The sequence below is a fragment of the Talpa occidentalis genome, unplaced genomic scaffold (genome assembly GCF_014898055.3).
Source record: "Talpa occidentalis isolate TD23 unplaced genomic scaffold, MPIMG_talOcc4v2.1 talOcc4.14, whole genome shotgun sequence".
NCBI lineage: Eukaryota > Metazoa > Chordata > Mammalia > Eulipotyphla > Talpidae > Talpa > Talpa occidentalis.
The window spans coordinates 44,104,016-44,116,200 of NW_023601433.1; the positions used below are offsets into that span (position 1 = coordinate 44,104,016).

General features: G+C 39.3%; 1 protein-coding gene across 1 annotated transcript in view; it reads left to right on the forward strand.

Annotated features, from left to right (window-relative positions):
• The window catches only part of PCNX2 (pecanex 2), a 243,488-nt gene that overhangs the window by 137,903 nt on the left and 93,400 nt on the right, over positions 1 to 12,185 (forward strand). The gene's annotated exons all lie outside the window — the stretch shown is intronic.

Below are 12,185 nucleotides of genomic sequence, written 5' to 3' on the forward strand. Positions count from 1 at the left end.
CCAGGGCCTCTTATCACACCAGGTTTCCTCCTCCTGCTAGTACAAGCCAGCAGCCCTGCAGCTGACTTCTCCAGCACCTTCCCCCTTTTGGCCAATAATTTTTGAATTTTAAGATTTTTAGCCCATGAACTTAATTTTATTTAATTCTTTTTGAATCAGTTCTCTTAATTTTTCTCTTTATTCCTTATCTTTCCCTTCTGCTGGCTCTCTCTTTGCATGTTTTAGATAACAAAAATCCAAAAATCTCCTATTATTAAAGAAGTGATTGTCATCATCCCCTCGTGTCATGTGCATTTCTTTTATAACTCCTGCTGAACCCCGATTTTCCAGATGCCTGAGTCCCTCCTCTTGTCATTGTCACTCGCTCCTTCCTATTACTTCTGCAGCCTGCTCCAGTTTACGTATCTTATTCCAGAACATTTCTTTTCTTTTTGTTTGAGTTCTGTTCAGTTGTGATAAATGTATCCCAGTTTTCTGACCACTCAAATCACAGGCTTTCATAATCTGTATTCATTATGTGAAAATTCCAGTTATGTCACATAATCATTGTAGAATTGTATATAATGATTTGTAAAACATTGTGAAGTTATTATAAATAAACTTACTCTCAGGGGTAAAAGCCTGTGATCAGATGTGAAATGTGCTGGGGTGAGTTGAACTCCTGACTCTGGCAATATTCATAGTTTGATATGATGATATTTATATTCCTGAACCTCAGTTTCTTGAAAAATGGAAAGTAATGATGTGGATCTCACCTGGGAGTTGAGAGGATTAACTAAAATAACTATAAAAGAAGTTTGTAATGAAAATGTGATTTCCAAATATAAGGCAGGAGTTTTAAATTCTTTGTAAGCAAAAAAAGAGAAGTGACACGCTGTGTAGTATGTGAAGGAGAGTGGCTGGTTTCCTGCACTGAACTGTCCATGTAAACATCATCTTGTAAAGTGAGAGGCCCCAGGTAAACCAAAGCATGGCAGACAGGTACAGGGTCTGTCTGGAAGTCTTAAGAGCGCAGATTCTAAATGATTCTACTTCTGTAATAGGAACACTGACTTTCATTTTCTGGAGCACAGGTGAGCTTTCCCTTTGGGCTGTCTGCTCGCCAACTCTTGTGGCAAGTTCACAGGGCTGGTTCACTGTTGATTCAGGCAGATGGATAAAGAGAGTCCTCGTGCTCTCGGTAGATTTTTAAGGCTTTAATGCTCTCACAGGGAACCAGACACACAGGCACACCATCACGGAGGCTGGCATAAAAGGAGGGACGAGCCAGGCAGGGGGGACTGGGAGGCAGGCAGGCAACTGAGCCTTCCAGTCCCCCACAAACCTTTACACTCTTTCTCTGGGCTCTCTCTGGCATTCTCTTCCTTGTATTGTCTTGTGGCCTCATGTAGTGCCAGGAAGGCACAGAGCAAGATATCTATGATCTGAGCAGATGGGTAAAAGAGAGTCTTAGAGCCCTCAGTGGCTTTTCAGGCTTTTATGGAGATTTTACCAGATACACGGCAGGCAGGGGTGTCAGGGGGCCGGGAGGCTGGCAGACCTCCTAGCCCCCATCGAGTCTTCACTCTTTCTGGGATCTCCGGTGGTCTCTCGTGGCCTCTGCTTCTCTGCTGGTTCTCTTCCACTCTCTCACCTGTTCTCCTTGTCTGGTGTTCTGCTGGCATCCTCATGATGCCACCCTGAAAAGCCCAGTCTCAGCCCAGGTGTACCCACCTACGTTATGCCCACACCCCACTCCAGATGCCCGCCATCAGGCATGCATTCAAGACTGCAGGGATCCATCATCAACGCCAATGGCGGAAGGGCAGAAAAGCCTGATAATCACTTACCCTACACCTCACCTCTTCTGGAGCCTCTTGTCCCCTTGTAGCCATAGTTTCTGATGCTGCCCTATATCCCTGACCTCTAGGCACTTACACTTTAGGTGTCTACAATCAGGCATGCGTGCCCACACTCCCAAGCACCTTCTGCATTCAAGGTCCAAGGTGATAGCCACAAGGCTAGTGGTGTAAAAAGCCTGATTAATTCATTTACCCTACACCAACCAAGAACAGGCCTCTGCTGAACAGATGTGGCCGCAGGCACCCTGCAGAGTGGCTCAAGGGGATAGATACAGAAGGAACCATGGTTGCTATTGTATCCATGAGGACCCTTTACGCAGCAGCCGTGCACGATGGGGGCAGGGGGCTGACAGGACACAGTCTGAAAGGAAATACATAAAACCTTAGCTACTGCAAGCATTTGGCTTCCACTTGTCAAAATCTTTTTGAAGCACCAATTAAACACCAACAATTTCAGAGAGAACCACGGTAGCAGGGTTCTTATTTTCTCTAATTGAGGGAGCATTAGCACATGTAATTTGGAGAGCACACTTTTAGAGTGGAGATAATAACAGAATCTAAAAGCAAAAAGGAAAAAAAAAATGCAAAGCAAGTGATACAAAAGCTAGAAAGATGACCCTACTGGGCAGTGAGTCGCTCCTCACTCACCCATCCACCCACACCTGCTTCCTCTTCATCTTCAGAGTGTACTTTCTAGAATGAGAAGCAAGATCTGATTCCCTGACAAAAAAAAATATAATTAAGGAAAGAGATAGCATTTGGGAGCTTCTGGAAGAAGAGCCAACAGACAGACATCTCTGTCTCTTAGTGACAGAGATGGTGGTGGCTGGTGGCTGTGAGGAAGGCCTCAGCTAATGTTTCCTCTAAAGGTTCTGCCTGCAAGTCCCAACTGATACTTCCTGTTCAGTCTCCTCTTATTAATGTATCTTTAACTTTTTTTCTCAGCATATTTCCTGCAATACTTTCTTTTGCAGACGGCATTGTTCCTTAGCTACTCAGGGCACAATATGCAATTTTATTTGTTCGCTAGACTAATCAGAGTCCTACATAGGAACATTACAGGAACCTTTTCCCAGCCCCACTCCTGTTCTGCTAAATATAGGCATTGTTAGCTGGCAGCCCGCCTCACAGAAGGGCTACAAGATTAATGATGAGACCTTGGAAGGGCATCCAGTTTCCTTAGACAAAAAGCTGCATGAATATAGGACTTGTTATTATTATAAGTCACTTGCCCAAATCCTTCAGGCTTTATGGGTAGAAAGAGAGAGATGTGATTAGAGAGGTGTTGTTCAAAGTGAAATCAAAACACCGGGGGGCCAGAGGATGACATTGATGCCTTCTAGAGGGCCTGCCTATGTGTAATCCCCTGCCTCCCTGAATCCCTGAGTACCTCCTGCCCCCAAAGTCTGGAAGATAAATGTTGGGTCAGTCTCTTCCATCTGCCTGACCTGGTAAAAAATGGGAAATAATGAATTCTAGCACCAGAGCCCTACAGAAAAGATTTGGTGCAGTCCATGCATTGATGGTCGGGTGGCAGTCATAATTAATGGAGTCCTGGGCTGCGGGGTTATGGGGGAGGGGTGACATTGGTGAAGAAGGGACCCTGCATATCTCATCCTGAGATGCGTGAATCCCTACTGCCACACACCCCTTGGCTTTTATTGTCTTTGAGAAGTCAGGCCTTCTTGCCCCTCTCCCCCATTCTCTCAGTCCCTTCCTCCCTCTTCACTGCCCCATCAGTCACTCTTTTTTTACTGATTAATTAATCTCTAACATTTCTGGTATGCCTATTCATTGGGGGACAGGGATAGGTGCTCCAGGTGAAGATACTTGGTTGTGTGGAATATTTGGTTGTGACAGGAGCAGAGCAGACAAGGCCCCTTTTTTGCCATGGTCCTGAAACAGTTCTTAGAAACCACCTGGTCTTATAATGTTTTGTGGTAGAAGCAGGACTTGAAAATATCTTGCCAGAGGATAGTTCTGCCACCATTTCCAGAATCCATTAAGTATGAAATTCTATGGGCCATTAGTTCAACATGGGGCTAGCACTTTTACCATTTAGGAAATTAGAATTAATGGGTAAGGTTGTTTTTATATAAATCTCTGTGAGTAATAGCACTGGAGTCATGATGAGTGGCTATGTTATGAATGACTGCAATTAGCGTTCAAGTTATTTGAAATCAGAGCTTCTAAATGGCATTTTCCTTTATTTTCGGTGAGCAAGTAGAAAGCTTGCATTAAAATCGAACCACTATTTTTTTTTTCCCTTTTTTGGGAGTACATGCTTTGTCAGAAGTATTTGTTCAAATGCATTGTTTAGAAAGGTGATTGTTTATTTACTGAGCACCCCTTAAGTGCTAGACTTGTTACTAGGCACAAAGACTACTAATATTCCCATAAGAGCAAAACCTTATTTGGCTTCTTCCGTGGGCCAGCCACTGTTTTCAGCACTTTCAAGAGAATGGCCTGCTTCATCCCCGCGACAATTTTGTGGGTGGTTACTCTTCACTGTACAGATGAGGAAACTGAGTACATGAACAAAGTTAATTTCCTGTAAGTCTTACCGTTATAAAGTGTGGAAGTTTCTACTCTGAGGCTGTATTTGTGACAGATAATTGATTGGTAGATTGAAAAAAATAAGCAAGAAATAATAATAAATGATATCTACATATCGGAGTAATTTTGTAATAGCTTGAAACTTAACATGCACTTTTGTTGCCAGTCTTTTGAAAGAGAAAGGAGCCTTTTCTTTGAGCAGAAATCTACTAAATTAGGACTAGCTCTCGTCTTCCTGCATGAACCATGGTCATAATATGCTTTCTAGGATGTTCCATTTCCATTTTTTAAAAATCCTACTTGAAGTAGAAAGTTAAAGTTACTTGTGAAGCAGTTCACGTTTTTGTTGCTCCCAAATCTCTTCTATTCAAACCTGAGTTCACAGAAATATTTTTTAGATTTGCCTCCATCAAGTCATTGCATTTTTATATGAGAGAAATGATTTTATTTTGTTTGCTCTCATATTGCATCAATTTGTATGTTTAATGGAAATACACATCATTATAATGACAAGTAAAACTGACATAAACAGTTTGGGAAAAAGTATAAGCATCTCTTATTAAACATTCAACTCAAGTGGTAGGCTCAATCAAGAGCATACAAATGAATTTGAAAAATAAAAGTACTGGCCTTATGAATTCATTGGATGTGTATGGGGGTGTCATCAATAAGTTTCACAGTACAAATAGAAATGTCATAAATCTGAAACTTAATTTGGTAGTATTTAAAGAAGGTGCCCACTCTAGTAGGATAAGTAGGGGCATTATATTGGCTTGTATATTGATTATTAGTATTACTGTTCCCAAGCAGAAATAAGGAAACAAGAAAGATATCATTATAGCAGCATAGAAAATTTGATTCAGTGATGATTGTTTAGTGACAACGAGGTGTCACTCCTACTAGCTCCTTAGCTTTTTAAAGACCTGATATGCTTCAGCAGACTAAACCATCTTAGAGTATAGTCTAGTGGGTGGAATATAAGAACAATAGCAAAGAGTTAATGCATCAGGCTAAAATTCTGATTACTTTCTCAATTCCTTATTCAGAGATTAACCTTCAAAACATATACCCAGTATCTACTCGCTTCGATTCTGCCGGATGTAAGCAGTGTACTTCGGTCCAATTCTCTCACCCTACTGTACCCAGTGCATGTATCATCATATACCCAGTATCTACTCCTTTTCTGCCATGTCAACTATTGCCACTTAGTTCTACCCTCATCATTCTCACTTGCATTACTGCAGTAGACTTCTAAAAGGCTTCTTGCCTCCATCCTCACTACTCTTTAGCCTCTTTTTAACTGATTGGCCTGGATAAGTTACATAGAAACTTTCTGCTCAAGGAGGTAGAATAGAACTTTCCACTCTTCAGATATGGGATAGTGACTTTCCTTCAAAGGATACAATATGGAAAGAAGGACAAAAGGGCAGCTTTATCTTGGAAAACTCTGGCAAATATTACCTAAGCCTGATTATCAAGGTTAACATCAACAATGTTAACTCATATTGCTGGAATGAATCCTTGACATAATTTGATAAGAAAAGCACTGTACTTATATTAACCTCAAATTTGTAACTCCAATCTTATGAAGAGAAAAATATCAGACTCTTTCAGTATACCCAAACATTCATCTTTAAAATTGTCAAGGCCAAAAAAAAAATAAAATAAAATAAAATAAAATTGTCAAGGCCCCCAAAAGCAAGGAAAATATGAGAGCAGTCACAGTCACACAAAGTCTAAGGAGACATGACAACAAAATGCAGTGTATTATTCTGGATGGAATCCTTGAGGAGAAAAAGGAAAATATAGAAAAGCTAAGAAAAATCTGACTCACGTATGGGATTTAATAATAACAGATCAATAACAGCTAATAACAACAGATCAACTTTGGTCCATTAATTCTAACTAGAGTACTATATGAATGTAAATTATTAATAATAGGGGAAACATATTAATTGAATTCATTTGAGAGCTCAAAGATGGAAAAACTGGTATTTGAGAAATGAAATCTTAGCTTGGATGAGGTGGTTGGATGACATTTTGTTATTCTAGAGGAATCATGATTCACAGTGGAAGGGCAGGAGAGTGCATGGGAGGAGCAATGGCTTTAGATTGAACATATGGGTCACTGAGAGTTCCCTCCTCAGTCTCTTCATGGTGTGTGTTTTGGTTTTCTTGGCCTGCCATAAATCTTGTTTAGCTGCCTCCTTGCTGCCCACTGTCCTGTTCACATGGCCGACAGAGCTGCCTGCATCCCTCTGAGTATGGTGCTCTGTGATTTGTAGTCCTCATAGCCCCTTTTGCAAAGCTGAGAGGGAAACACATCTGCTTCTAGCTGTGGTTCTACTCCAGTTGTGACAAGCTGATGTCATCTGACTGGGCAGCTCACTACATGTGGCCACAACATGACTTCACTCTCAACTGGGGCATGTGACTGTTGGGGAGCTGCCTGAACCACCCAAATCTGCTCAAGATTTATAGCCCAGCACACCAACTTTCTTGTCTTCTCCTCCCCAGTACAATATCCACAGAGTAGGAGGATGGGTTTCCCTTAACTCAAACCATGCAAGTGACTGTAATTCATCTGGGAAAGGATGTAGGGCTGAAATAAATACTAGCAGCTCCTCCACACCTCAGCCTTCAAAGGAAGGGTGAGTTTTTCTACTCCATTTGGAACATTGAGTCTAGTATTCAAGAGTTATGCCATTTTCCTCCTGTCATTTTCCCTTTATTCTCATGCTAAAGCATACATGGAGTTAGTCATGTTGTTCAAATATCTATGTAGTTGTAGTTATAGTATAACAGCAATAGCTGTGTGTCCTTGCTAATGTCAAGGAAGTATTATCAACTCATTTTTTTTTAAAAGTCTACAACTTATTTTACTGAAGGAGGCCGCCCATTGGCTAAACACGGCAGCCCCTCCCAAGAGCACATGGTGATCTGTCCTCATGAAAACAGAACTAAAGAGCCACGGCTGGTGAATCTTCATAGGAATGTGCATTTAAGACCAAAAAAGCTACTTGAGTGACTTCAGGGGATTCAGGAAAGGTGACAACTCTAGACTTCCTTGTGTGGGTTGTGAAAGAATTTTAACTAACACATTTCAGGGATTATTTCATTTAATCTTTGCAATAAATTTCTGAGATAGATATCATCACTCTACTTCCTTCGTGGATGAGAAAGCTAAGGTTTAGTTGAGTGAAAATTGTCTAAGATCACACAACTAGTGAGAAACTGAGCTGAGCTAAGAACTCAGGTTGTCTAACTCCAAAGTCTATTCTGGTCACTAAGAGGCTATACTACTACCGAAGGGATGTGAAATTATAAGCCATGTATTGTGGGGACCTTGAAAAGGAGCAACTAGTTAGGCTTGGGATGTAGGTGGAGAGAATAGCTGGAAAAACTTTAGAGGAGATGTCACCGTGAATTGCTTTTAATTCCATTTTATTTTCTATATTAGCTTAATATTGAAGCCTCTTTCTTCAAAAGCTACTGCTGTTTTACTATAAATATAAAAGGTTAAATCATCAGTCTTGCCCTTCAAATGTTATACCACTTCATGTAGAGTGGAATTACAACAGTACTCTCCCTCCCACCTTCTGTGCTATTGTCAGATATTTCGTTTTTACACATGCTGTAAACACATGACATATTGTTACTATTTTGTTTTAGAGCAAAATTGCTATTACAGAGCAAAAAAAAAAGAATAAAATGGTTTTATTGTCACTCACTCCATTTTTGATGCTGTTTCTTTGTGTAGAACCTGATTGCCAACATTTATCATATTTCTTCCTTCAGTAGTTCTTGTGTCAGTGTGTTAGCATTCAATTGTCAGTTTTATTTGTCGGAGAAAGTATTTTGCTTTCATTTTTGAAAGATATTTTCACTGGGTACAGAATTCTGTGTCCTCCAACATCAGCACCCCCTCAACTTTCAAAATGTTACTCCATTATCTTCTGACTTACATGCTTTCTGGTGTCTTCTGTGGTTTTTGTTTTTGTTCTTGTCCTTTTTTGTTCTTTTTGGCTGCCTTGGAGTTTTCCTCTTACTCTGGTTTCAGGAGTTTGATGTCTACATGCCTCGCTGTTGTGTAGGATATGACAATGTCGTGTGTTTGTTCATTTGTTGGTGGGGTGTTTATCCTCCGTGGTGTTAACTGGATCTTCTTGATTCTGTGGCTTGGTGTCTGACATATTTTGGAAATTTCTTCACCATTATTTCTTCAGATACTTCTTTTGGCTTGTTCTCTTTCTGAGGATCAAAATATGCATATGTTAATTTGATATTATTATGCAGTTCTTGGATACTTGGTAATCTTTTTTGCATCGCGCAATTTTACCTTTGTGTTTCAGTTTAGGTCATTTCTTTTAAACTAATTTCAAGGTCACTGAATATTTTCTCAACTGTGTTAGTGTGATGAGTCCTAAAATCATTCTGAACCTCTATTTCCCATTTCTATCATTTCCATTGTAACCCTTCATAACTTCCCCCTGTCTGCTGAAAGTTACTCACCTATTCTTTCTTATGGAATACCTTTTCCACTAGAGGCCCTAACATATTAATCATTATTCTTTTAATTTTCCAGCTAGATAGTTCCAACTATTTGGTGTATGTCATATCTGAGTCTTACTCTAATTGTTGCTTTGTCTTTTAGGAGTATATTTTTCCCTGCCTTTGTATGCCTTATAGTTTTATTTCTGAAGGTGGACATCTTGTGAAGGACATGGAGAATAAAGTAAATAGTTTTTAATACTGGATCTGAGCATGTCGTGTTCTACTAGATTTTTAATATGAGTATGGGTTGTGAGTTAATTTAGTTAGGAGATTAAGCCAGGATGGTTTTTGTTGTTTCTGCTATGGTTACTATTAGGGTACCTTAAGGTATCTTGGAAGGATACCTTGCGTTTAGGTTCTGGCCTGGTTTGCAGAAGCAATGTCAGCTTAATTTCTACTCAGTCCTTAGTCCTTGTGTCCTTGTTGTACCTTAGCATTCTCTCTGAGCAGGCTCTTGTACCCTCACCCATCAGTATCTGCTTTTACTTTTTACTTGAAATTTGTTAGCTTGGTGGGTGGGGGAAAGAGTGTCAGAAGCTTTGGGTTTGCTTGGTTTTTTTACAGATTTATTTTTATTTATTTATGCGTACGACAACTGGGGTATAGGTCAGAAATGCAGGAGTAAGAGGATTCACCAGAGATAGAGTGGGGAGCAGAGCAAGCGGATCTACTGAACTACACTGCTGAGGGGAGCAGAGGGTGAGACAGGAGAGGTCTGCTGGGCCTTGTGGGTCACCTGCCTGGGTGGTATCATGCTGATACCTTGCTAGTGCTAACACTTTAACCCTTGCACCACCAGGGAGGCCCAAAAACTGTGTTTTTAATTAATTTAAAACCACATATACCCTCCAGTTCAATTTATATTGTCACAAATGGCAAGATTTTATGTCTTTTCATAGCTAAGTAGTATTCTATTGCATATCTAAACCTCATCTTTACCCATTTCTCATTGGGCACTTAGTTGTCCATAGCGCTCCTTGTATTAATAGTGAACATGAGTGTACATGTCCTTTTGAATTGGTGTTTCTTTATGCTTTGAATAGATTATGCTAAGCAAACTAAGTCAGAAGGGGACAAATACTGGGCAATTGTATTTATATTTGGCATAGAAAGAAAATACAGGGACAGAAAAAGCTAAACCAAAACAAGCCCTAGAAATCTGACTGCAGAATTGAGGCTACTGGTGTGGGAGGGTAGAGGTGGGGAGTAATGGGGGAGAGAGTCCAGAGACTGGTGAAGAATTGTGGGTGCTTTGGTGGTGTGCTAGTATGGTGAAGAGGTGTGAACCTAAATCCTTTGCAGTCTTGTACACTGGCGTTACCTAAATGACAATACAGTTTTAAAATAGAATCAAAATAAATATTCAAATATCCTCGAAAAACTTCCTTTGAAAATTTCAGTGCTTAAAGCAGAACATTTCTGTCATATGAAACATTACTATATAAGTCACTGCATTCTTATATGTATTAGATTGATGAAATGTTATATAAGTATAAAATCTCAGAAGCATATACAAGTTAGATACCCAAGGGGGTTGCAGAGGATAGGATGAACAGGAAGGCATCCAAAGAAGATGGAGAAAGTGCCTCATAGTTGTGTAAGTTTGCATTGTTTGTTTCCCTTAATAAAACGGCATTTCAGTAAACGCAGCAGTGTATGTCCTAATGAGAGGCTTCTGAACTTGACTCTCAAGCCCTCTCCTTAAAAGCAGTTTTTTCCCCACCCATAGGACTATAATGGACATTTCAGAGACATTTCAGCCCCCCAAAACAGAATCCAGAGAGCTGTCTCTTAAGTAAAATCCAAAACAAAGACTGGGAAATCATCTCCCGTATAGAGCAGGCTGATGAAGACGAATATAAAATCCAAAAAGTTATGGGATTGAAAAGGAAGGCAGAGTGTATCTTGGACTGTTACTTCTACCACTTTATTCCAAGTCAGTTTGGGCAGGATGCTTAAAAAACAAGAGTAACTCCCTCACCAGTTACTTTCATTATCTCCTGTTTCTTCTGTGATTAAATCTACCCTTGTCTCCTTTCTCAGTAACCACCTACCCACACACCTGATCTCCCATCCGCCAGCAAAATGGGAAAACATACACACACACACACACACTGATTACATTTAATTCCTGATTATTAGCTTTGTGCATTCTTACTTCTTGGTAGATTGTAAAATTTCCACATGCATGGTGACTTCATTTGCATTTATAGGTGCACTAATTAGCAGTTGTGAGATATGAACCTAACTAATATTTTCTGCCATGTTCTCCTAGGTTCTGCATTTGTCTGGCTTCATAAGGTCGGCTAATCAAAGAATCTGGGCTTGTGGCATTTTCCCTTATTAGTTCCACATTCATTTGCCTAAGTAGCCTACCCCTGCTGGGCATGCTCATCCCGCTATTATTCCTATGTCTCTTCTTAGCTTCAGTTTTCCAAATTGCAATTCACAGATGATAAAATATTACCCTTGGTTCTTTCTGCCTTCCTTCCATTTTTGTCTCTCTTTAAAGTTTCATTTTTCTGTTGTAGGTTAATCAGGTTCACCTTTCACTTTACCACTTTTTTAACTCACCTAATCCAACTGCAAAGCAGTTTACCTAAAACCAGTTCTTAGCACTGATTAATACTTCTTTTGTAGTTTAGTAAGTCATCAATTCTTGTAAATATACAATGCTTGAAAAATAAGTTCTTTTTCTATTGTTAATTTGTAAGATTCTAATATACACATCTCTTAGATAAAGCTTACTAATTCTGTTGGTCAAATGTTTTATGTGCGTATATATTTATTGTTGAATTGAACTATCATCTTTTTAAATTGTAGATTTGTATCTTAGTTTGTAATTCTATTCCTGTTTACTTCAAATATTATGAAACTGTTATCTCCTGATGATGATTTCTTTTTGTCATTTTGTATGGCTTTTTATCCTTTTTTTGAGTAAAAGTCTATTTTGTCTAATATTAATATAGATAAGCAAGCTTTCTTTTAATTAAGATTTACCTGGTATCTTTTCTTTTTTTATTCTTATATATCAAAACTTTCTAAGCCATTTTAATATTTCCTGTAAAAGAATCTAGGAAGATTTTTCCTTTCAATGCAGACTGAGACTGTCTGTGTTTTAGTAGGTGAATTTTATCATTTATATTTACTTGGTTTACTGATTTGCTGGGTTTTTTATGAATTTTTTTTTTTTTTTTGCTTTACATTTATGATGCTTTTTCTTTTTCCTCATTT